Source organism: Somniosus microcephalus, chromosome 24, assembly GCF_052327205.1.
Source record: "Somniosus microcephalus isolate GS21.2 chromosome 24, FLI_Smic_1.0, whole genome shotgun sequence".
Lineage (NCBI taxonomy): Eukaryota > Metazoa > Chordata > Chondrichthyes > Squaliformes > Somniosidae > Somniosus > Somniosus microcephalus.
Window position 1 is genome coordinate 37,788,909 of NC_141010.1, and position 26,158 is coordinate 37,815,066.

The following is a 26,158-nucleotide window of genomic DNA, read 5'->3' on the forward strand; positions in this document are numbered from 1 at the left end:
ATTCTATGCAGGATGGTTAGCCTGTTCCCAGGGCAGTATCGGGATTTGTGCAAGAGTGACCAACCTAACCAAGTTTCCTTTCTCAAACGGGAAATGCCAGCATCTGTGTTACACCTTCCCACACAGCCTATTTCCGTGCAGAATTGAAGTTGACACAATTGAAATTGTGTAGATTTCCTCACTGAAATTGGTGCTGATGTCGAATCACTAGTGTGAATTCTATCACAGGATCGCAAGACAGTGACAGACGAGGAAGGCCATTCAGCCAATATTATATTCATAAACACGGAAAGTTTCCGAAGTCCCCTCATTTCAGCAATTTATTGGATCTTAACTAAATCCAGAGTTTTAATCTCCACTACTATCCAAGCGTCCATTCCACTAAACTTGCCAATTAAAAGTATCTAATTTTAATTATTTACACTTTGTTACTTTGAGCAGTGGTGCATTCCTGACAGAGCCGTCACTTAAATGTGGGGAAGCAGTTACATCCTACACATAGCCTCATCCCATTTCACAGGAAACTCTGTTGCAGTGACAGACATTATCGACTCACCTGCCACTCCAGGTGATGTGAAGGGATGTGGGGCCAGCAAGGTTAGGGTGCACGGGAACCCTATTTTCAGTGTATTTTCAGTTAAAAATTGAATGATAAAAGTGTGATTCCATCTTGCAGGTAAATGTTCTGGCCAGGTTATGTGGGGGAGGGGTGGAGTTCTGCACATTTATGTGAGAGGGTGTAAATGTTGAGGAAGTGGGTAATCACGTGTTGAAGTCTGAATAGAGATGATTGATACTGGTCTGCAGCTCTTGAAAAGGTGATATTTTTAGTATGGGGAAAGTTGACTAATTCTGCAGTCAGGTGTAGTATCAACTGCAGGAACAGAAAATGCTGGAAATACACAGCAATTCCTTCAATATCTGTTAAGAGAGAAGACAACTTAAACTTTTTAGGTCTTACTTATCTACTGCTGAACATCTGGAGCAACATTGCCAAAGAAACTGGCAGAATGTGCTTGGCCCATTCTCTGAAAAGCTGAGGATGAGAATAAGCCGTTCAGCTGATCACTCTCACATCCTAATTCTCCCATTTCGGTATCTTGCTGTACTTTTAACAACTGTAAATGTTTTTGCCTCTATTACTTTGCCAGATTGTTCTATGGCTTGGGGAGACTCGGCAGGGGGGAACCTTCCAGAAATAAAGATAAAATAGAGTACGCAATTGTGTGCTTATCATCATTAAAATCACCTTTGTGTCTTTGCTGCTGGAACGCAGTCATCGCTGTTGATAAAAGCAGCTGCTGGCGTGTTCAGCCAATGCTGCAGTTGCACGCGTCTTCAGGTTCTTTTGCTGGCTGGTGCAGGCTGAATTGAAATGGATCAAAATTTGAAACTTGCATAAACAATATCTTAGTGCATCTTTAATCTTCTAATTTATTACAAGCATTTTAAAATCTAGTGGAGTAAAGTTTCTTGCCAGAAGAACATGGCCAAAACAGGGTCTTTTGTTGCGGTACTGGTCTGTGAAGAGTTTTCATGCGGAAGCATTCCGAATAGGAACTACAGGAAACATTTAATAAAAGGCTGAATGTGGTATTTTCAAACATATGCTGTGCAGGCTTAATAAGTTCTGCAGATGTAAGAATATAGCACAGAGAATTCTAGTAGTGCAAGCTAGCCCATTTCCTTAAGATTGTTGTTTGAAATCCCTCTGTATTAAAACATTTATGTACCCCCAGCCATGCAACCTCTGATTGCAAAGGGAAAGGAGAAACGACTGTGAAAGTAAATTATGGGTTACATAGGATATAAGGCACAGAAACAGGCCATTCGGCCCAACCAGTCCATGCTGGCGTTTATGCTCCACTCGAGCCTCCTCCCGTCTTTCCTCATCTAAATCTATCAGCATAACCCTCTATTCCCTTCTCCCTCATATGCTTGTCTAGCCTCTCCTTAAATGCATCTATACTATTTGCCTCAACCACTCTCTGTGGTAGCGAGTTCCACATTCTCACCACTCTGGGTAAAGAGGTTTCTTCTGAATTCCCTACAGTATTTGATTTCTTGGTAACTATCTTATATTGATGGCCTCTAGTTTTGCTCTTCCCCATATGGGTCAATCTTTTTGTGTCTGGGGGGCTACTTCATCACTTAGGTACAGCGAATACAGGTTAATTGGGCAGGGAAGAGCACATGGCCTTAAGGGAACATGACTAATTTTCCATCCATTTAAATGGAGGGAAAAATCGAATTGGCTCCATTACGGCCGTGTGCATCTCCCTACCCGATTTTCCTGCATTTGCTGTGCCCAGCCAATCCAGTAGCTCCAGGTGCAGGACCATGAAAATCTGCCTTTATCTGTTTTCCAAATTAGTAAAAGGTAACATTCTTAAGTCTAGACTTTACAGAAGATAAATTAGGTTACTGCTCCCAATATTTTCTTCATGTACTATAGATTTGTTGAACCAATACATATTGATTAGGGTTGCTAAAAGGATTTCAGTAAAGTGCAATGGTGGGTGTGTAATTTTTGTAATGTGTCCATTTGAGCTGAAAAAAAACACACGGCAGTACAATTATAGATTCTTTTCCATACTTGGAGAGGGCAATTTCAGCCGTACAGCACTCGGGTGAAATAATGGTGGTTACAGGTTTGGTGGTGCTAATATTGGGAGAAATTTGAAGCGATGTGCATCACTTAAGTGTGTTGCACGGCAGTGAAGTATATTGGCTTTAGTGTTACTTTTCCTATACTGCAATGGTGCCAACTTAGCTAAATATGTCTAGCAATAGCACTGAGGGTTTTGTTCTTTTTGAAATTTACTTGAAGCTGTTTTGTAAGTTTTGCAGTTTCTAGCATGAATTGTTTCCAGGTGAATGCCTAAAAGTAAATTTAGTCTGTTGACGGAACTTAGATTTACTTTTCTATACTCCACTCGGTTCCCAGAACTACCACAGTGAAAGCTGCAAAAACATGTATGTATTTTAATAAATTGTCAGGGGACTAGTTTAAATTCTTAGCTCGTGACTCATTGACACTGTAAAATTTATATGACTTTTCATTTTCAAGTCTGAAATCGGGGCAAGGAGCTGAAGTGGAACTAGTGTCCCTGTTACTAGAGATTTGTGGTAAGTCAACATGCTGGCATAGCTAAAATGCAATTATATGCTTCTAATATTTATAGCGCCAATGAGTCAGAGTTAGTAATGTAAACTAGCTCCGTGACAAGCTGTTAAAATTGTACCTCCCTGTGATTTGAAAACTGTTTCACCTCAAGACTTGGGAGGTATTAAAGTGCCCTTCGCATTGGTAATAAATCAGACGACGAGCTCCCCTGATGGTTAACTTGAAAAGTGGACTGCCTACTGTGGAACTGAGCCATACAGGTCTGGAAGTTCCCTAGTTCAAATCCTTGGTGAATTACCCAATTTCGGCCAGGATGGAGGCAGGGGTTCTACAATTGACTTCGGCTAGGGAGGGGGGGAAATAGTTAGCCAGGGTTCCCACTTTTTCTTAATTTGTTAATGGGGTGTGGGCGTCACTGGCAAGGCCAGCATTTATTGCCCATCCCTAATTACCCTTGAGAAGGTGGCGGTGAGCCGCCGCCTTGAACTGCTGCAGTCCGTGTGGTGAAGGTACTCCCACGGTGCTGTTATGGAGGGAGTTCCAGGATTTTGATCCAGCGACAATGAAAGAGCAGCGATATAATTCCAAGTCCGGATGGTGCGTGACTTGGAGGGAAGCTTGGACGTGATGGTGTTCCCATGCGGCTGCTGCCCTTGTCCTTCTAGGCGGTAGAGGTTGCGGGTTTGGGAGGTGCTGCCGAAGAAGCCTTCTGATCATTGCCCTGAGTCCTGCTGAAAAGTACACGGGAATGTCAGTGGGGAGAGGATTGGCTCAGCTGTGTAGGTCCCCTATGTTGGATTAACCTGCCAACTCTAGTGTGGGCTTTCTTCAAATGGCTCCAACAAGTGCTTGTGCGTAAAAGGTACAGGAATCACATTTATAGTTTCAATAATGTTAATAGACCTTATTTTTATTTGTTTTGTTGACAAACTATACATTAATTCAGGTTCCAATGTTTTTCTTTAGCTGTTGTCTATAGTATTTTGCAGCCTTATTTTTAAACTCTGCAGTTTATTAGCAGGGTAGTGCACTACTGTACGTGCAGGCTGGCATGTGCAGTTGTGTTCAATATATAGAACTGGATTTTGTGAGCTTTGAACTCAGTTAAAGTTACATTCAAGGGTTGTTGAACCCCTTGGTGAATCAGTGCTGGCAGACTTTAAACTGGCAGGAGCTGTGTGTTTTTTGGCCTGGAAGTGGATTTCACAATGTCTAGGAGAAACACACTGTTCCTCTGTTGGATCTGTAGGGAACATAAACAATAAAACAAACAGACAGAGAGGGGCCCAGGCTCGTTAAAATATGCTCACTAGTTCAGTGTGCGTCTATATATTTTACTCTTCATTTATGACTTGTTCTTATTATACATGGAAGTGGGACACCTATGTTTTATCCATGCATCATTTCATGTTATGCATGTTGCATCCATATTAGTGAGACCCAAAAGTGCTACAGAATTGGTCTGCTTTTTCTTTGGTGCATTTGCTTGCCTGTTTCACAATGCACATTTTAATGACACTGGGAAAATACAGGAATAAAAAGAAAAATTGATCAGGAGTGGAATTTTTACTTTTATTTGACTTGTGAAAATACTTGGATTACTTTTTTAATCTGTGCAGTATATATTGATTTACAATCTCTGCTCTCACCCATACTTTAATGACATTTTCCACGTATAGTGATCTTAGACATAATGGGGTATTAGTTTGCCTCAAGAAATGTTGCCGCTGGAAACACTATTTATAGTGTCTGCACTTTGCTAGGAAATTGTTAGGAACACTGTAATGCCTAATTTCCTAGCAAAGTACAAGCACTGGAGATTTCTATTCTGAAGGGTCTACACTCAAAATGTTACATCTGTCTTCTCTTTTCAGATACTTGTAGACTTGCTGTTTATTTCCAGCAATTTCTGTTTTTATTTTACGGTTAGTGAAATTAATGTTGCATTAATGTCTGTATCTCCCCAAGAGTACGTCCGCCTACGCAACATGCTCCTTCCCTACCTCAGACCATCTGCTGCTGAAACCCTCATTCCTGCTTTCGTCCCCTCCAGACTTGATTATTCCAATGCTCCCCTGCCAGGCCTCCCACCCTCCACCCTCTGTAACCTTCAGCTCATCCAAAAAGTCTGCTGCCCACATCCTACCCTGCACTAAACTCTGCTCATCCATCACCCTTGTTCTTGCTGACCTACGTTGGCTCCCAGTCCCCCAGCGCCTCCAATTTAAAATTTGCATCCTTGCATTTAAATCCCTAACTCTGTAACCCCCTCCAGCCTTACAAATACCCCCCACCCCCTGCCACCAAACTCTCTCTTCATCTGACTCTGGTCTCTTGCTTATCTCTCTTTCCCCCCCCCCCCCCCCCCAAAAAAAAAAATCATTGGTGGCTGTGGCTTCAGCTGCCTAGGCCCCACACTCTGGAATTATCTCCCTAAACCCCTCCACCTCTTCACCCTTAAGACTGTTCTTAAAAGCCACCTCTTCAACCATGCTTTTGGTCACCTCGCTTAATATCTCCTCATTTGGTTTGATGTACATTTTTGCCCCATGGGATTTTCTTTCTACGATGAAGGTACGATATTATTGCAACTTTTAGTTGTTTGTATTATTTCCAGCAAAAATAAACCATGTTGTCCTTACGGTAGCTGCATTGGCTCAATTTCTCCTTTTTTTTTCCTTTGCAGCATTTTGAAACTTGCATTTCACCAGAAACAAGGATCGGTAACGAGCTGTTGACAACTGCTTTGACTTTGTCTCCTTCTTGATTGTAACATTTCATTTTGAGAGTGCACATACTCCGGTAAGCAAGCAGAAATTAACTCAGTCGTGTTTATTGCCAGAGCTGTAACAAAACTTATAGAAGCTAGTTTGAAGATTTCTTTATTTAGTGAGAGTTTGGTGCTTATACGTTGGATGCCAACCATCATTATTTGTTCCAGTTTCTATATACTGTATTGGCTTTGATTATTTTTTCGGGATCTAACTCTGTCTGGTTCTTAGAATCATACAGAAAGAAGAGCCATCAAGCCCAATAAACATGCCCCATCTAGTCAACGGTGAAACAATGTTCACTCATTCACTCACAGTGCTATCTCCCAAGAGAAGTCAAAGACAGAGAGAAAAAGAAACTGATCAGTTCAGGAAAAACTCTGGAAAATTCCTCGCAGGCTTTCTAAGGCAATTAACCAACCCAGGAGACATTGGTTACCCATGGCTCACAACACAATTAACTAGCAACTCCTATAAACTGATTTGTTGCCAACAGATTTTATATTCCTGGACTCTAGTCTCTGTTCATTTCAAATAACCTGTCTAACCGCGACTGTGTCCAAACCTGTCATTATTTTAAAAATATCAACCATACTGCCTCTAAGCCTGCATTTCTTCAAAATAAATAACCCTGACTCTTGGAGCCTAACCTCATAACCAAGGTCACTTAGATTTGTTATCAGCTAGGCTGACTCTGCACACTCTCCAGAGCTTCGATATTCTTTACCATGTGTGGGAATTAAAACTGAACATAATACTCCTAATGAGGATGACCTTATATAGCCTAAGTATACTACTTGGTTGTCCGAGCAGTGCAACCTAAAACCCAATTTGCTTTGTCTAGCAACCTCACACTGTTTTTGTACCTTTAATCCAGATCTCTTGTTCCTTTACCTTTTAATAGGTGACCCTGCACAGTATAGACATGCTGGAGCTTTCTAACCCCATGTTGTATGACACTGCACCTGTCTACATTAAATGACAGTTTTACCCACGTATCTAAATCAGCCTACAACCAATTGATTTGGTCGGAAGTACTAACTCCTACGCACATTTTTGTTATCTCTGTGAATTTAAAAATGGTTAGATTTAAGGCTTCCTGTAGATCACATCTTAATGCATATGCATCCAAGGTTCTAACGCTTTAAGGCATGTTCTATTTAAAGCTTCAAAGCACCAGGTACAAGTCTGTTGGGTTCCGTAGTAACTCATGCCTGATAAGCTGTCATTTTATCCTTTTATAATGATTAACTTTTGATATTGGTTTGGTCAGTCATTTCTGTGGGAATCAGCCAACTATAATTGTGTAATGATAACACACACATCTCAGTGAATTTACAAGATATTCTGTAGCCTGTTTTCCCTGTTCCCATTCAAGACAATTTGTAACAAGATTAAACAGAACATAAGAGTTATGCAATAAAAACAGAAAATGCTGGAGATACTCAGCAAGTCAGGCAGCATCTGTGAAGAGAGAAACAGAGTTAACGTTTCAGGTCGATGACCTTTCTTCGGAACTGACGAAAGGTCATCGACCTGAAACGTTAACTCTGTTTCTCTCTTCGCATATGCTGCCTGACCTGCTGAGTATCTCCAGCATTTTCTGTTTTTATTTCAAATTTCCAGCATCTGCAGTATTTTCTTTTTGTATAAGAGTTATGCATGTTGGGGCATGCACCGTTGTTTTTGTACAGACCCATTCTGATATTGAAATACCTACTGTTCTCCTCAGTCCTAGTTAATAGAGAGTTCAAGTTTAAATAAAGAGATTTGAGATTTTTGCTTCTCTTTGATTGTTGACCCGACTTACATAAATAGAGTTAATTAATTGATCAGTTAAACCCAATTAATGGATGTAAAGTGGGTTTAAGCAATTAGAACAATGGCTTGAAATCTGTTCTGCTAAATTTCTATCCATTTAGCACGCATCCAATTTGCCAGTTGTGGTTTGTACTAGCGCAAGAAGTGTCTATCACTTTTGCAGTTAATTATATTAAAACAGCCTCCCGATGAAGTTAGTTAGACGTCGACACAATTTCTTTGTTTATTTATTTTTGTTACCAGTATTGTATTCAGTCATCTACCCTCCCATATAAAAGGGGCAATCAGGGCTTCTAGAGTATGCAATTTAAGAAAGTGTATTTTAAAGAGACCTGTGACGTAAGAAAACTACTAGGCACTTGGTCTAAGCGTTAAACAAAGCTTTAATCAACTGGTTTACAACATGGAGGTCTAGTTGTGTCCTTCACCAGTTCCTGTTAAGAATGTCCTGCGCAAGCTGGGCCCGTGCCCGAGTATTTATACACTCCCTGGACAGCACTACCCGTAGGCCGCTCAGTATTATTTCATAAGTCTTTCTTTCATGAATGACTGATTCATGTCAACCTGTAGTACAATTTTGAGGCGATTCTGATCTTTTTTGGGAGGGTTTCTTTACTGTTTCTACTTAGTTGGTCAAGAGGTTCTGTGCCAAGTGTTCTAGCTTTTTTTGTATGTCCAAGAAGAGGCACAACAGAGGGCGCTGGGCACACCAGGCTACACCAAAGGCAGACCTCACCCTCCTACTGGTTTCCGCCCTCCCAGCATCAGTTATATATACTGGTGCATCTATCTGGCAATGACCATACAGAACTGGCTACATAGGCCACATGTCGGGGTACAGAGCTGTGCCAGCTGACGCTAGGACACCTGAAGCTAACTCGCTCCATAGGATTTGTGTTGTCAGTTGCTATTATAGTCAGCTGTATCCTCAGGTCCTTTTCCTCTGTCTTCTTTCAGGCAGGCTGCAATGATGCTGTATGGGAGAATGGGATGGAAATGAGGATCACCCTCCTTGCTTCCACTTCAATATGCACCACCTCCACTTTCCAGCCATCAAACAGAGCGTTGTATGTTTTATTGCTTCTCACTTGAGACGTTGGAGTAAATTTGCATTCTGGGTGAGATACTGCCCATGCAGGTCTGTTATAGAAACCGTCCAATTTTTATTTCTGTTGATTTAAAATCGGGTGACTTCTATAACAGGTTGCCGATCGCAATGCCAATTTGACGCCTTAGCGGCAAATTGAAAATCAAAAGATGTGTTTGCAACAGGTAGGTTGGTGATTACAAGATGAAGTAGTTAGTTTCTTGTGTTGGTTCCCTCACCATTTGACCCAGTCTGGCAGCTTTGTCTGTCAGGAGTTGGCTAGCTCATTATCGCTTGCTTCCCTTAAGAGATTCTTCCAAGTGATATTTGAGAGATTTCATGGGGTCCAGAGGCAAGGTTGAGTATTCCAAGGAACATTCCCACATGACTGTGCCCCCACTGCTGGGGGCATATCCTGATGGGGGGGACTGGAAATTCCCAGGGATAGTGCTGGAGAAGTCTAGGATGTTGGCTCATAGATATGATTCAAGTTATGTCAAGCTGTCACTGGATCAGTCTGTGAGACAGATCTCTCAACTTGGGCACCATACAGTAGTGAAGGGGACTTTGCAAGTCAACTGGGCTGGGATTGCCTAAGTCCTGTCCTGATGTAACAATGTCTGTCCGTCTGATTTTTTTTTTTCCCCTTGTTTTTGAATTTTCGAGTATGCTCACTTCCCCAAAGAAACAGTTAGTTTGTCTCTGATGTTGACCTACAAATCATCAGATTTATTTCACAACTTGTAAATGGTGTGATTTGAATACATGATATTTCGGTTGCAAGTCCAGTACCATAAACATTAGTCTACTGTAACCACTAGCACAGACCAGGAACCTGTAGCTTTCTGACCTGTAAGGCGTTTTTCTATAGCAGGCCTGGTCTTTGCCTTGGGGACTTTTTTTCTAATTAGTTGCTTTATTTAAACACTGATTCTGTGTCCAGATTATTTCAGCTCTGCAACAGGATTTAACATGGCAGGGTGGCAGAGATCATTATTCATGATTGGAGTACAGAGGGACAACAAAAAAATGGCAACTGAGAATTTCTTACAGCCAATAAAGATTTATCCCTGAAAATTATTACTATTGAGACCATAAACCTGCAACCAGGAAGTATTTTGTTCAAATTAAAAAATTGACTTTTTAAGAAAGTGGACCGCAAACTTGGGGTAGAAGCTAAAGGTTGAATTTTGCCCTTAGAATTTCCACGGTATTGTTATTTGGTGAGTTCAAGTTTTCAAACAATGCAAACTTTGAGCATGCTCTGAAAACACTGTACAGGAAACTCTTTTTACCGGCACCTAAATAACCAGAAATCTCTCTTAACCGGCAAAATTCAGGAGTAGGTTCAGGTAAGTTTTACTTCATATTAGTGGCCGTGTAACCGGGGTTCCTGGATCTGTGGCCATGTAACCGGGGTTCCTGGATCTGTGGCCGTGTAACCGGGGTTCCTGCGCCTGTTGCCATGCAACAGGAACGCCTGGATCTGTGGCCGTGTACGGGGCTCTCGTACCTTGGTAAGTATACCTCTCTGTAATCTGGACTTTTTAATCAACAGGCACCACGCCGGTCCCATCGGTGCCGGATAAAAAAGAGTTTCCTGTACAAAGCAGTGGGGTCAATTTTCAACTTTGCCAAGCATGAGGCAGGCGGTGGGTGGAGTGATCAGAACACCCATCCAATATCGCTAGCAAAAGGCCAGACTCACTTTGATGGACGGGCCTCATTTGCATTCTAGTGGCGAGCTGCCTGTGCTTCTCTGACACTAATAGGCAGCTTGCCATTTTGTGAGAATGGGAATTCTGGTGGGGCAGCCACAAGTCACGGGCGTGCAGCGATGGGTTAAAGGGGAGGGCTGGTATGATCGGGTGGGGTGGGTGGGTGTGACAGAGAGCATTAATAAAGGGGCAAAGCATTATGAGCAAGGAGTGAGTAGAGACATTAATAGTAAAGCTGAAACCACAAAACTGCTAAAGAACTTAATTTATTAACGTTGCAAGATCCACTTCCAGTGATCCCTGTAAGTGACGCTGGTTCTTGCTGTTTCCAGCTCTGTATACAGGAGACTTTGGTTTATCCGGAGGTTATATGTCCGGAATACTCGATCTAACGGCAAAAATCAGGAGCCGTTTTCTATAAGTTTTTTTTAGTTCTCGTTGCTTTTTTTTCCCCAGTCAGGCACTGCAAGGTCTGTAGCTATAGCAACAGCTTCAGCTAGAGACGCTTGCAGCTGCAGCCGACTGTTTTGAAGCTGTTGCTAAGCAACAGGGTTTGTTGATTCACACGGAGCTTTTCAGTTCCGTATCTCTCAACATTAACGCTGGTATGTCCGGCACTTTTGATGGTACGGCACCAGCTCGGTCCTGTCAGTGCCGGATATCAGAAAGTTTCCTGTAGTGTGCGGTAATAACATTGTCCTGCTAACAGCTCCTTCTTCCATAACCTGTTAAATAGACACTCCTGCATTTTGAGTTTTTCTTACCATATTTCCTACATTACAACAGTGACTACACTTCAAAAAGTACTTCATTGCCTGTAAAGTGCTTTGGGACGTCTGGTGGTCGTGAAAGGCGCTATATAAATGCAAGTCATTTCTTATATTTCTGCACCATTGTAACAGTAAGTCTTGTTAATGAATGTAAAATAAATTTGTACAGAAACTTAATTATTGGGGATACTGAGTATCATCTGTTGAATGCAACATGACAGGGCTACTGCCAGATAATTGACCATCCAGAGAAAGTGCTTAATTCCAATTGCATGTGTTCTTTATTACTGTAGTTCAGAATAAGTAGGCTTCTACCTGAGCCAAAATTGATTCTGATCCAATTATGGACTTACACTGTACTGTTCCCTTTTTGCCCTTATTGTGTACAAGTCTTAATTGAAGCATAACATTTCATGACATTGGCAAACAACTCATGCATGGATCCAGCTTTAACTGTGGAGCTATTAGCATTAACAGTTGGATCTTAATTTCAGAATGATTCATTCCCGTAAAGAAAAGTAATATAGGCTAGGTATTTCAGCAGAAAAGGAATACATTTTAGCATTAAAATGAAAAACAAATAGCATAGTTAGAAACCTTTTGGTTAATTTGAGTAATACTGATGTTAAACTGTACCATATTGCCATGCACATAACCTGCTCTTGCATATAACCAAAATTTGGGCACTCCTGCTGGGGGTAATAAAAATAACGTGTGTGTTTGCGTATATAAGTTGCATCTCCGAAATAAGCTATTATTTGCTTTATAAAAATTGTAGGCTATATGCTAGTTAATAAAATATGTCTCTGATGTGAGGCTAATGGAAAATAAATGCAAGTTCTTTTAAAATTGTATTAAAAGAAATCTGCTCCCCGCCCCATTGGCTCAGTTGCAACCATAAGTACTGAATCCATACATTTGTGTATTTGTGAAAATGAATACATAGAGGAAAATATCCAGGCATATCTTAGTATGAGTCTACACCTTCAGAAGAAGATGGGTGAGAGAAATAAAATTAGAAGGAAACTTAAAGGAAAAATAAATAAACTCAGGGCTCAAAGGACTAGAGAGACCTAATTTTTAGATTTCCCATGTTTCAATATCACATATTTAATACTTGCAGAAAAATATAATTTAAATGTAGTCTCAACCAGAAATTCCCTTGTGGGTAAAGGTACAGCCCAATGTAACACTAGGTCCTGTGGACTAGAGGTCCCAGGTTTGATTTTCGGTCTTTACTGGGTTAACTGATCTCAGTAGGGGCGTAGCAGATCATGGAGGGATGTGGGCATCACTGGTAAGGCTGGCACTTATTGCCCATCCCTAATCTCAGTTATTTTGCTTATCTCCTACTCCTTAGAGAGGGTTTGATGTTCTGGGATTATAGCTGTCAAAGCAAACGGCTGGTAAAAGTGCATCTGTATGTGTTTTGTCTTGATGTGTTTCAGTAGAGTGTATTAATGTAAAACATCCAGCATTTGATGGACAATAAATTAGATGCGAGAACAATCCTTCAGCTCTATTTAAGTGATAATGGAGCTTTTTATTTTACTATGCCAGGATTGTACTGTGTTAGGCAATAAAGGATAATGGGGCTTTTGAGAGACTTAACAAATCCACTTGTCAGGTCCCTCAAAAGCCCCGTTGTTCTTTACCTTGCAGTACAGTCCAAGCTTTTGTCTGCTATTACTGGTAATCACAGTTTCAACTATCTTGTTATTCTGGCCTTTTCCATTTCCATTAAGTTTTTGCCTGGTCTCAACCAGTTGCAGGTGATTCTCCATTCCAGCTGACGCATGGAACCATAGACATTTACAGGACAGAAGAACTCTATTCGGCCCATTGCTAGGTCTTTGTTAGAGCACTTCAAAACTAATCCCACTGTCCTGCCTTCTCCCTGTAGCCCTGTATTTTCAAGTGCTTCAAATATTTACCCACCTTTTCCTAAAAAGATGCAATGTTCTCTGCCTCAACTACTTCTTGTGTTCCCAGCATTCTATGCTTTAACAACACTCTGCATGAGGAAATTTCTTTTAACATCTCTCCTCACTTTCTTAATGGCAATTTTAAATTGATGACCCTTGCCACTAGCTTCCCAAATAGAAGAAATTGTCTTTCGCTTTTCATTCTCTTTAAAACCTTCAGAATTTTAATAAGCTCTATTAAATCTCCTCTTGTCCAGTGAAAATAGTCCCAGTATCTCAAGTCTCTCTTCATCCCTGGTATAATCCTGGTGAATCTATGTTGTACATTCACATATGGCTTTATACATTTGCTGTGCATTGGCCTTCATGGAGGGGCCAGTATTTCAGCCAGAGAGCAATTGTAGTACGAATCAGGGAATGGTTAACTGACAATGTGATGGGTTATTTTGACGTAAGAGGTATCTGCATTTATATAGTTCAGGGGTACTCAGTACAGGAAACGTTTGTTTAACCGGAGGTTAAATGTCCGGAAAGCTCTATCTACCGGCAAAATTCAGGAGCCGTTTCCTATAAGTTTTTTTTACTTCTCGTTGCTTTTTTTTTTCCAGTCAGGCTCTGCAAGGTCTAGCTGAAGCAGTTGCTTAGCTACAGAGACGCTTTTAAGCTGCGGCTGTCTGTTTGAAGCAACAGGGTTTGTTGATTCACACGGAGCTCAAAAGTCCGTATGTTTTAACATTAGCGCTGGTTTCTACGGCAGTTTTGATGGTACGGCACCAGCTCGGTCCCGTCAGTGCCGGATACCAGAAAGTTTCCTGTACATTTCTCTTGCTGCCACAATCCTGAGCAATGATTTTTCTCAAGTAAAACTTTTATGTATTGAGCATAAAGCAAGTTTTATTTTTTTTCTTAAATACAGCAGCTAGTCTGTGAAGGCACTCTGGTGGGACAGAAGGGTTACCAACTCTGGTGGGGACATTTTTCTGGAGGTTTCATCACACCACCTCCAACCATCCCGCCTAGCCAAAGTTTTGTTTACCCATCTCCAGTATGTTTCTAACTAATAAACAAAAGTGTTCAAAGAAAATGGAAAAAAGCCACACCATTTTAAAAATCTCCCTATGATTTTTCTCCCGAGTTGCTTGCAGCAGTGTCCAGGAAGTTAATCCTGGAGATTTGGCGGTGAGGGGTCGCTCGTGGCTCTGGGCTCTTGCAACAACCAATGATCTAATGTATTGATGGTGTAACTGTGAACATCTACTGTACAGGGGTGTTTTGCAGCTACCAGTATCAAGCGTCCCTGTTGCTTAACAACAAATGTAGGAGCCCCAGTTACACAGCCATAGATCCAGGAACTGCCACTAATATGAAGTAAAACTTACCTGAACCTACTCCTGAATTTTGCCGGTTAAGAGATTTACGGTTATTTAGGTGCCGGTAAATCGAGAGTTTCCTGTATTATGCTATGCATATTGTTTACTGTGATGATTGCAGTGCTCAGTTTGGAGAGACCTGTGGTCTGGGGCCTGCCAATAATATCAATTCCGAGCACCTTGGACCAGTGGAATACATTGAAAGGTCACAGTACCCACTTTCTGCTATTTTATCTCATTCACTGAAGCCCTCTGTTAGCAGAATGCCATTACTGCAGAGCAAGGCCATTAGGCCCAAACAAGCACGTCTCTCACAAATCATGGTAAAGAAACCTGACTGTTTTGATACTTTTTTTGCAGCTAAACGTTTCACTACTCATTACTCATGCTGAAGAAAGCTAATGTGTGCCAACACTCCATTCACATTGATAAAATAAAAATGCTAAAATAATAAAGTGATCTTTACTGCAAATTTGAAAAAAAATGACACAAGTCATGCTGAACTAATTTTCTGCCACTGAGTGACCGGTGGATTGTTTATCTTGCACTTAAGCAGTTAGACCCAAAATTTATACGCCCAATGCCAGCTTTCAGCAGCCAATATAGTGATGATGTCCAGATAGTGTTACTGATGGCTGGTTATTATTTTCACTTAGCCTGGACAGACTGTTTTCTGGAATCTTTTTTTGAATTAGTGCTGGTAGTAGAACTTTTAAGATTGTTATATCTCCAGTGCACGCACCATTATTAAAGGGACCTACCGCTGGACGCCCGAAGCACGCGCCCCCCTGTTTCGGGCAGTATGTCCTTTTAATATGCGAATAGAGGTCCTACGCCGTGTACGCTTCGAGCAGTACAGAACAGGACCAATAAAGAAAAGAGTTAAAAAAATTGTGGGGCTGTGAGGAGCAGGAGTCCCGAATCCGTCAATCTGCAACAAGGTGACCGTTTGGGCTGGGCAACTCGCCGATTCTATTTAAGTGAGATTCGGGCCTTGAAATGGCTCAAGCTTCTGCACTCCCAGCATGAGCAGGCAGCCACCATGCTTTGCTGGTCGGCCACTGAATAGTTAAAATCTAACCCCCCCCCCTTCACCACGCGCACTCGCACACATTATCTTATTTATCTAAAGTGGCTGCTTCTGAGATACTAGTGTAGCAGTTATTGTGGAGTATGTATTGCAGTTGTGCTGTTTCAGTACAAATGCTTAAATTCCTGTCCATTTTATCAGGGGCATTAACCCATTTGAAATAAACAGGTTAGCAGCAGTTTTAAAATGACACCGACAAGAATTTGGCATGAGTGCTTTAAGCATTCATACCAAACCAGCAACAATTGGAAGATAGACCCCTGGCACATACTCTATCTAACAGCAGTATACCTACATAGATTGATTCCTGGGATGAGAGGGTTGTCCTATGAGGAGAGATGGAGTAGAATGGGGCCTATCTTCGCTGGAGTTTAGAAGATGAGAGGTGGTCTCATTGAAATGTATTAAATTCTTAGAGGGCTTCACAGAGTAGATGCTGAGAGGCTGTTTCCCCTGGCTGGAGAGTTTAGAACTAGATGTCATAGTCTCGGGATAAGGGGTTGGCCATTTAGGACTGAGATGAGGAGAAATTTCTTCACTGAGGGTTGTGAATCTTTGGAATTCTCTACCCCAGAGGGCTGTGGATGCTCAGTCGTTGAGTGTATTCAAGGCTGAGATCGATAGATTTTTGGACTCTTAAGGGAATCAAGGGATATGGGGATCAGGTGGGAAAGTGGATTTGAGCTAGATCATCAGCTATGATCTTATTGAATGGCGGAGCAGGCTCAAGGGGCTATATGGCCTACACCTGCTCCTATTTCTTATGTTCTTAACAACAGCAGTGATTGCACTTCAAGCTAATTCATTGTATAGGAAGTGCTTTGGGATGTTTCTGATAGACATGTTAAGGCACTTTATAATGCTAATTCTTTCTAGTGCCAGGCAATCAATTAAATATGTTCTCATTAGAGGCTGAGCCCCCAAGCGATGTGTAATTTAGGCGCTCTGTGCTAGACTTTGTACCACAACCATACACTAGTATAAATATGGCACAAAAATCCTAGTAGAACAAGCCTATACTGAGCGAAATTATCACTGTTTTACTTGGTTATATGGCTGCAGTATCTAGCACTGGATATTAGTGCTCCTTCCATGGCAGCACAAAGGTACCGTTGTGGCGGAGCCACTAAGGGACTCAGATCAATTGTATATAATTCCTTTTAACAGTTTCTTAGCTACAGACTGAATCTGTACCATTGTTTGCTTGTACAGAGCGAGGTCCCTTTAAGAGCGCGACCAAACGCGATGACGTCATCACGTTGATCACGTGATCCTCCAGCAGCGGGAAAAACGTGATGACGTCATGACGTCGGCCCGGGGACCTCCTAGTCAGTCCTCGTGGAGCCTCTGAACTGACTAGACCTACATTCGATGTTCTCCTGTATTTATCTGTTAAACTCTAAGTTTTCATTAAACCTCGTTTGTTTGATCGCCTGAGTGGAACTAAACATTCCTACACCGTGGTGGTAGTAATATAAAATGAAAAAATGCAGAGGTGTTTCGTGTGTGTAGCCCGTCATCAGAACTGACAACTGAAAGATTAACTAGCACTTTTGACAATTGGGGGGAAAAAGTAGAAAAGTGGGGGGAGAAGGAGAGAATCACCGAGATACCTCCATCGCAGTGAAGCAGAGAATCACCGAGATACCTCCATCGCAGTGAAGCAGAGAATCACCGAGATACCTCCATCGCAGTGAAGGAGAGAATCACCGAGATACCTCCATCGCAGTGAAGGAGAGAATCACCGAGATACCTCCATCGCAGTGAAGGAGTAAATGGCCAAACCTCAAGAACAAGGAGCTACTGATGCAACCGCTTGTGATTCAGTCTGTAGTATAATTTAAATTTAATCTAATTTTACCCAGCCCTGGAATTTAACTTGACTTGAGAGAAGCCATAGTGACTGAGTAATTGAGCACTTGGCTCCTAAAGTTGAAGTGCCTGCTTCGACTGCCATTCAAAACATCCCTCTCAATCTGCAGTATGCTAAAAGGGCTGAATTTCAGTTGACACTTGGAACAAGCATGTTTCCTTTTTTAGAACCTGCAATTCCACTATTTTTCTTTGGCTTGAGAATCTAGTACACCATTTCAGGCTTTGTAAGTGTAAGGATGCCCTGGTTAAGATGGGAAGATGGCATTTGAGAGAGACGCTTGAAACTTATTGTATCGTTATTATGTTCAATCTGTTCTTAGCCGGTTGGCTAACTGGAAATGTCACACAGAAGAGAGCTGTGCTACTTGGCAGGTGGAGGAGAGAAAAAAAAGTGTCATTCTGTAGTTCTGCTTCTCCAACTTAGTCCAACAGGGTACCTACCATCAAGGCAAGAAGTCTGCCGTTTGGGCCTCCTTCCTGCAGTCTGTGGCAGGGATGTTAAAGTAATAGCAAATTACAAGCCCCTCCCCTGCCTTCTAATTTCAGCAGGGTATATTTTAATTGTCAAAGTTATGGAAAATCTGTTAGTTACTTGGCACCATTGAAGCTGACTGGAGTTCCGTGGGGATAAGAGCTGTTGAGGAGTGAAATCAGGACACTGGTTCTGTTCTTGATTTATTTATTTGCAGCAGTGGGGAGAGACAGACTGAAATGCAAGTTATGCATTTGAACGTAAATGATTTAAGCTGCCTGTCAGGTGGAAGGGAGCTGAAGAGACAGGCCAGATGTAATACTGGAGGCAATAACTGCAGCACAGTAACATGTTTTAAATATGTAATGACAAGGAATGTTAAGGAGAACTATGTGTGTGTGTTATATATATATATATATATATATTTGCAGGTATGTGTGTGTATATTTTTTTCAATTTTTTCATCAACCTGTAGTATTGATTGTAAGCAAACAAAAGCAATTTATTAAAAAGTATAGTTAGCGGTTTTAATGGTCTATTTTTCTGCAGGAGTTCTTTTTGTAAGGAGAGATGAACACACCCTTTAAGGTACCGAAATCGGTGCTGTGGTCCTGATCTGTGCTGCTCTAATATTTCTCAGACAGGGCAGCATTTAGCTGCTACATTTCACCTCAACTCAATCTGCCCCCCCCCCATCCCTGCAGTGGCAGAACTAGGAATGTAAATTCATGTGTGCGTCAACTTATGGTGGAAAGCCAGTGACCAAAAGCCTGACATCACAGCATATCATTTATGTTACTATAACATCAACAACAACTTGTATTTATATAGCACCTTTAAAGTAGTAAAACGCCCCAAGGCGCTTCACCAGAAGTGTTAAAACAAAATTTGACACCGAGCCACATAAGGAGAAATTAGGGCAGACGAAGGTTTTAAGGAGCGTCTTAAAGGAAGGAAGAAAGAGAGGCGGAGAGGTTTAGGCAGGGAATTCCAGAGCTAAGTGCTCAGGCAACTGAAGGCACGGCCACCAATGGTGGAGCGATTAAAATCAGGGATGCTCAAGAGGCCAGAATTAGAGGAGTGCAGATATCAATTCAATTCAATTCAATTTTATTTGTCATATATGCAGCAGACGTGTGTACTGCACAATGAAATGTTGATATCTCAGTGGGGGTAGGGTTGTGAGGCAGGGGGAGATTACAGAGATAGAAAGGGGCGAGGCCATGGATGGATTTGAAAACCAGGGTGAGTATTTTAAAATCGAGGCATGGCTTAACTGGAAGCCAATGTAGGTCAGCGAGCATAGGGTGATGGGTGAATGGGTCTTGGTGCGAGTTAGGACACAGGCAGACGAGTTTTGGATGACCTCAAGTTTACGTAGGGTAGAACGTGGGAGGCCAGCCAGGAATGTGTTGGAATAATCAAGTCTAGAGGTAACAAAGGCATGGATGAGGGTTTCAGCAGCAGATGAGCTGAGGCAGGGGCGGAGACGGGCGATGTTATGGAGGTGGAAATAGGTGGTTTTAATTTTGGCGCGGATATGTGGTCGGAAGCACGTTTCAGGGTCAAATATGACACCAAGGTTGTGAACAGTCTGGTTCAGCCTCAGACAGATGCTGGGGAGAGGGATGGAGCCCCTCTATTATATTGTACAATAATTCAACTTGCCACTTTGTTTCAATGCTGCTCCCACCCGAGTGGGGGAAACGGGACAGGTTGCTTGCTACCATGTAACATGGCTCGGAGCACTGGGGCTGCAATAAAAAAAAATCTTTTAACAAAAGAATATTCTTTGCCTAGTGCAATCGATTGCTCACTCGGCAATCAATTGCACTAGGTACGGCAGCCCTCTAATGTGTAAAGCCTCCTCCACTGGACGGCAAAAATACAACAATGCCCATTGTTAATACGGCATTAATGATAGGAAACAGCCTTACATTTGAACATGACTGCCCAAAACTGGAGAAGCATATTGAACGTCACTTTTGATGGAAAATCTTGGCGGTGATGGGTGATGCTGGTGGTGCGACTTGGCCCCCTACGACTGCCCAAAATCGGGTGTTAGCGTTGCAGAAAATCTCCCCCAAAACCTCTTTGTCTGTGCCATAGTGGCTGCTGTTTGCAGTCGGTGATTGGAAAAACAAATTGTTGCTAGTAGGAATGGCCATGGCAGTTAAGCATTTTGAAAGTGTTTAGCAATTATCCTTCATTTGATCAATATTTTGCAATGTCAAAGCACTTACTTCATACCCTGTCGAGAAGAGCGAAAAAATCAGCAGGCTTTATCCAAGGTGCGTTTCTTCAAAAGACAAGTACATTTTTTGTGGCTCTAAACCTGCTGTGCTTCGAGATTGAACTGCAATCCCAAAGCTGTCATGCACTTATGTACAAGTCACTCCGCGACGATTGTCGTCTACCTGCTGTGGAGAGAGCTGCTCGCTATAATGTCTTCTGTCGCGAAGAGGTTGTATCTGAATGTTGGATTTTTGTGTTCTGTGACATTCATTTTTTTGTTGAATGTTGTGCAAAACATCTATTTTTAATAGGCAGAGGCAGCATTGCAATCATTTGTAAAAAAAAAATGTGGTGTTGCATTTAACCCTCTGATTACTGTAGCACTTTTCCTGCTTTCAAAATATCCACCTTCTCTTCCTTTCAGATAACAGATGCAGAAAGTGATCTATGCAATTCAACAAATTCTATTGATCTCGGACTTGAAGGCCGGAATTTTGACCGCTCAGCGGTCGGGATGGGTGGCGGGTCAGTTGTTAAATTTAAAATGATTGACAGCGGGTCGGGAACCAGCTGTCAAAACGTGCACACTGGACTTTCCCGATGTTGAGTCTGCCTGCGCTGAGTAGACTCGACGGGCAGTAGCAGGGGGACACAATTAAAACCATTAGTGGCTTGTTTGCAGCCACTTATCAATTTTTTCCCCAGCTTTTTGGATTTGACAGGTCGCCCACCAGTTTCCCGCTGTGCCTAGACCTCGTCCGTGAAGCTGAGGCGGGAGGTCAGTGGCCATTGTATCAGCTGATGAATTGACAGCTTCAAATGTCAAGTCAAAACTCCCTGCTGATTGAGATATGTTCCCTTAACCACTAGCTTCTCTAAACTGCATTTCCACTACAGATTCAGGATGCTGCAAGTCTTTACACAAGTCTCCATCCAGTCTGACCTCATTACTTCTCCCACCATTGACATCGCTTCTGTCATCTCTACTTCACCTGCCATCTCTTCCATCAGCATGGGTGCCCTTGAAAAACTCTCAACCTTGTTCCTCAGAATCCCACCATGATCAGCCCCAACACCAGCATCACCAGGCACACCAGCAGCACCAACAGCAATCTCCGCAATCACCTGATGCTGCACAGGACAGAGGGCATCAGCACCCGACCACATTGCTGCCCGGGAGGCCAGGGATGACATCACCATGGCCACATTTACTTCACTTGAAGCTGTACACCCTGGCTACCGCATGATGCGCCAGGTTGGCACCACCCCACACCAACAACATAAAGCATCCCTACAATGCCCAAGCCAGTCCTTTCACACTCATCAGCATTGCGGGGGGAACATTTATGTCTCCCCATTCACTGCAACTCACTAAGCCATTTCTAAAGGTGCACACAAATCTGTCCAAGAAGGCAAAGTGTGGAAAATAAAGGTTTCAATGTTTGACAGCAGGTTAACAGAAACTTTACATGAACATTGGCTAAAACACCCAAGTACCTACCCTTGTGTGGTGTTAGTTGATATGATTGCAGTAGGATGAGGACGAGTGTGAGGGGTGGCTGGTGAGATAGGGATGTGATAACGTAGATAGAGAGGGATGGGTGGAGGTACAAGGTAAGGTAAAGATGTGCAGGAGTAGGTTAGGGAAGGCAGAGTGATGGGGATGTGATGAGTGGCACAGGAAGATGTGGTTGAGTGTGGCTTGGCAGTCACATTTCGTGATCTACTGAGGTCATTGAAAGGTTTGCGCCACTGCAGCCTGGTGGGCTTGCAGGGTGATTATTTTGAAGTTGGGGCAGGAAAAATGTGGTAGGCCTCACCATCCAATTTGCCCCGTTATCTGCTACTATCCTGCCATTTTGCGCAAGATAGTGGAGGGAAATCCAATCCTAGATATCAAATAATGAAGTTTTAGTGAGTTTGATTTTCACATAGACCTCTTTTAACTTGGTGGTGAAAACTGTGACAGTTGGGCAAGTGTTTAGGCTGCAGAAAGAGTAGAGTTGAGAGTCTGGTTAAAATGAAGTGGTGTTCTCTTCTTAATATGAATTCAGTCTTGAATTCACTTCAGTACGCGAAGTACTGCGTAAACATAGCTTTTATTGTCATTGCTAATTAACTTGATGTGTGACAAACTTTTGACTTGAGCAGACAGGTCAAGGTGTGTGTGTCATTTTTTTTGGGATGGGTGTTGCAATGAATTGTATCTTATTTAGCTGCTGTCGCCACTTAAAGACATTTTTCTTATCTGATCGACAAACTAATGAGAGCTTTTATAGCACCAAGCACCATGGTGAATGGCAAAGAAATGAAGATTTTCTAAAAACTATTTGCTTTCATCTTCTGTGAGATGGTAATACATGAGTTTCGTCGTGGCTGAAATTCTAGTCACTAAAGCATGCACAGATTCTGTCAAACACTATTGGAGTCGCCCTGAGGGCAGTTTACATCTGGGAATTCAAGCTAACTAGTGATTGTTTATACACTTTCTCTAAATTTCATTAAAAAGAAAAGACAATGGAGGAATCGCGAGTGTGATCAGTAGTACTCTGATCCTGCTCACCTTAGAAGTTAGCTTTTGCTGTGTTAAGTCTATTGTTGGTCTGTTCAGTCAATTGAAAAATGAAATAAAAGCAGAAAATGCTGGAAATACTCAGCATGTGAGGCAGCACCTGTGGAGAGAGAAACAGTTAACGTTTCAGATTGATGACATTTCGTCAGAACTGAAAAAAGTTAGAGATGCAACAGATTTTAAGCAAGGGCAGGGAAAGGGAGCAGGGAGGGGAGGAAAGAACAAAAGGGAAGGTCTGTATTCACAGATGCTGCCTGGCCTGCTGAGTATTTACAGCATTTTCTGTTTTTATTTCAAAATTCCAGCATCTGCAGTATTTTGCTTATGAAATTGGAAAAAATTACTTGAGTTGTGTTGTAGAATAGAATCTTGCAGCATAGAAGGTGATGTAATAAAGACTCACTACGCACTTGGTTGAACATAAAGCAAGGCTATAATCGACTTGTAACAAAACATGGAGGTATAGTTAGTAGTCACTAGCTTCCTGTTTCCAGATTGTCTCTGGCCAAGTTGGGCCCACGCCCGAGTATTTATACTCCTCGGACGGCACCCTCAGCTGGCCGTCCAGTAGTACTTCCTGAGTTACTTCTTGTAGAAGTTGCGATTTATGACAGAAGGTGTCTGTGCTGGCTCTTTGAAATAGCTATCCAATTAGTCCAATTCTCCCGTTATTTCCCCATAGCCCTGCAAGTGTTTCTTTTTCAAGTGTATGGGCGCGATCTTGCCAGCCCTGGGGAGGCGGGACTGCCGGGAAAATGGCAGAATTTGGGGGCGGGTGCCCAACCCGCCTCCGTGCCATCTTGCCAGGAGGCGGGTAGCCGACCCGCGCCGGGTCCCGTCTCCTTAGAGGCGGGAAGGGGATTACAGCCACATAACTGCCTGTTAGCAGGCAGATAAGAGGATTATCCCCATTTTACCCACACAAGTGCGGGCTTCCCGAAGGCTGCGAACCCTGCCCGGGTCACCAAGGCGAGTAGTGGGTCTGCGGGGGTCAGAGGGGTGCAAAGGTGCGCTGTGAAGGTAAGTGATGGGTGCAGATGTGGAGAGGTGAGTATGTGAGGTAAGTGGAAAGTGTTAGAAAAAGTGTACTATCCTTTGTTTCTTCCTGCGGGCTTCAAGAGTTGGGTATGCGGAGAGTCTCGCACCTCCGCGGCAGAGATGACAGATGGCTGTTGCATTCTCCAATGCAAAAACCATCTAATTTCTGCAAAAGAAAGAGGTTTGATGAGTCTTGAATTCAAGAACTCATCAAACTACAGAGAATGTCAGTGTTTGACAGCTTCACAGAGCTGTCAAACGATGACAATCATCTGTCAAATTTTTGACAGATGAAACGTCATACACTGATGTTCTCTGTAACCGGCTTTCCCTTAATTGGCCTGCTAAGCCCGCTGGGCGGGTTTAACAAGGTCAATCAAGGGAAAATACCGTGGGTTGGCCACAAATCGATGGAGGCGGGTCATCGACCCCGACAAGCAGCAGTCCCACCTCCAACGCGCCCCCATTACCAAATTGCCCCCTATGTATTCAATTCCTTTTTGAAAGTTGCTATTGAATCTGCTTCCACCACCCTTTCAGGCAGTGCATTCCAGATCATATAAAATAATTCAATTGTTTTACATAATTTTTTTATTACACACTTGTAATGTAGTTTATAACTATAAAATGTGTCTGCAGTAACATTCCAAAACTGATTTTATATCCAGCTCAGGAACCCACATAGTGTAAAACATAATATTTCACAAGATGATTGTGGATTGTCAAAGATCTTTCTGTTGTGAAATGAACCTTCATAGTTCACTGCTGGTTGGATGCTGGTGAATTATGGACATTTCACACTTATGAAATAAACAGTAACCGTCAGTATCAGTCGACAGTAACGATCAGTATCGCTATCCTGTAGATTTGCTACATAGTGAATCTGGGTTGCAGGCTCTGAAATAGCTGACCAAAGAGCCTTCATCCACTACTTCTCCTTAAAGAATTCCTCTACATTAGTGAAGCATGAATGCGGTACCGGATTTTTAAGTTAGTATTTGTTAAATATGCTGTTGAAACATCAAAATACAAAAAGACTAAAGAAAGGCTAATGACATATTTGGACCAGGAACTCCCCATGAGCCCATAAATAAGATTTAAAAAAATCCTGTTTGCAAAATCGTGGCCTGAAAACCCATGTCCCAGTGATTCATCATATCTCCTTTATCGTTGTATCTCAATTTTGATTTTGAATGGAAAAAATCTAAAGCAACAAATTTGGTGAAACAGAAAAAAAATAAACTTCAAAAACCCAAAAGCCAGGCTTCACCTATTGCTTTCAAACTGATGCCTACTGTTCCTTTTTGCCTATGGGCTCTTTAGATGAGCAGTGATAACATCTGGCATTCTCTGAGGCAGTTTCCATGCGACGGCTGTTGGATTAAAATAAAAATAGAAAATGGTGGTAATAGTCTGCAGGACCATCTGAGAAAAGACAGTTTAACAGTAGGGTATAAATGAAACCCCTCCCAAAGGGTCTTAAGCCAAAATATTAATTCATATTTTCCTACCTTTCTACCATTTTATGCCTTTATTTCAGATTGCCAGCATTTCTAGATTTTTTTTTATCAGAATCCGTGCTCTGTAATTTCTAGTTACTAGTCTCACTCCATTTTTGAATATTGGAATAATATTTGGTATTCTTCTGTCCTCGTGTACAACTCCAGCAATGATCTCGCTAAGGTGCGCGCGCGCGCACAGTAATCTGAAAGGTCCCGTGCCGGCCGCTCACCAGCTTTTGCGTTGTAAATACCGCATATGCCCTGAAATTGAAAAGGACCGTGCATTAAAAGAAACGGGCCGTGCAAAACAAAGCGCAGCTTACAGGAAGCATTGAAATCCAGTATTTAAGGTGCTCCTAAAAATATTGCACAGAGCCTCGCTTATTGCTGGTTCTCGTTTCCTTAAGGACTCTAGATGTATCCCATCTGGCCCATATGCCTTGTAAACATTTAATTCCTTGTGTTTTTTCATACCGCATGCTTTACTCATGTGCACTTGTGTTACAGATCCTGAGCCAAAATCACTGGATCTGAAATTTAACCATAGTCTTCATTTATTAAAACTGATGTGAAGAATCTGGTTAACACATTGCCCACAACCTAATTCTCTAATATTTCTTCCCAACTTATCCATTAAAAGACCTATGTGGTCATCTACATGATGTCTGGTACGAACATAGCTTAAAAAATTACAAGTTAGGTACCATGATTCAGACTTGCTGCCTTCTAGGGATGTCTTCTACATTATATGGAACCAACACAGTATAACTCGTATGTTATATAGC

The 26,158-nt window shown here is 42.2% G+C and overlaps 1 protein-coding gene across 6 annotated transcripts in view; it reads left to right on the plus strand.

Annotated features, from left to right (window-relative positions):
• raraa (retinoic acid receptor, alpha a) overlaps window positions 1-26,158 on the plus strand; it is a 602,035-nt gene that overhangs the window by 62,790 nt on the left and 513,087 nt on the right. For all 6 annotated transcript variants that reach the window (XM_085966524.1, XM_085966522.1, XM_085966525.1 and 3 more), the window contains one exon: window positions 5,814-5,929. The gene's annotated coding sequence lies outside the window, so the exon portion shown is untranslated. The remainder of the gene's footprint in view (window positions 1-5,813; window positions 5,930-26,158) is intronic.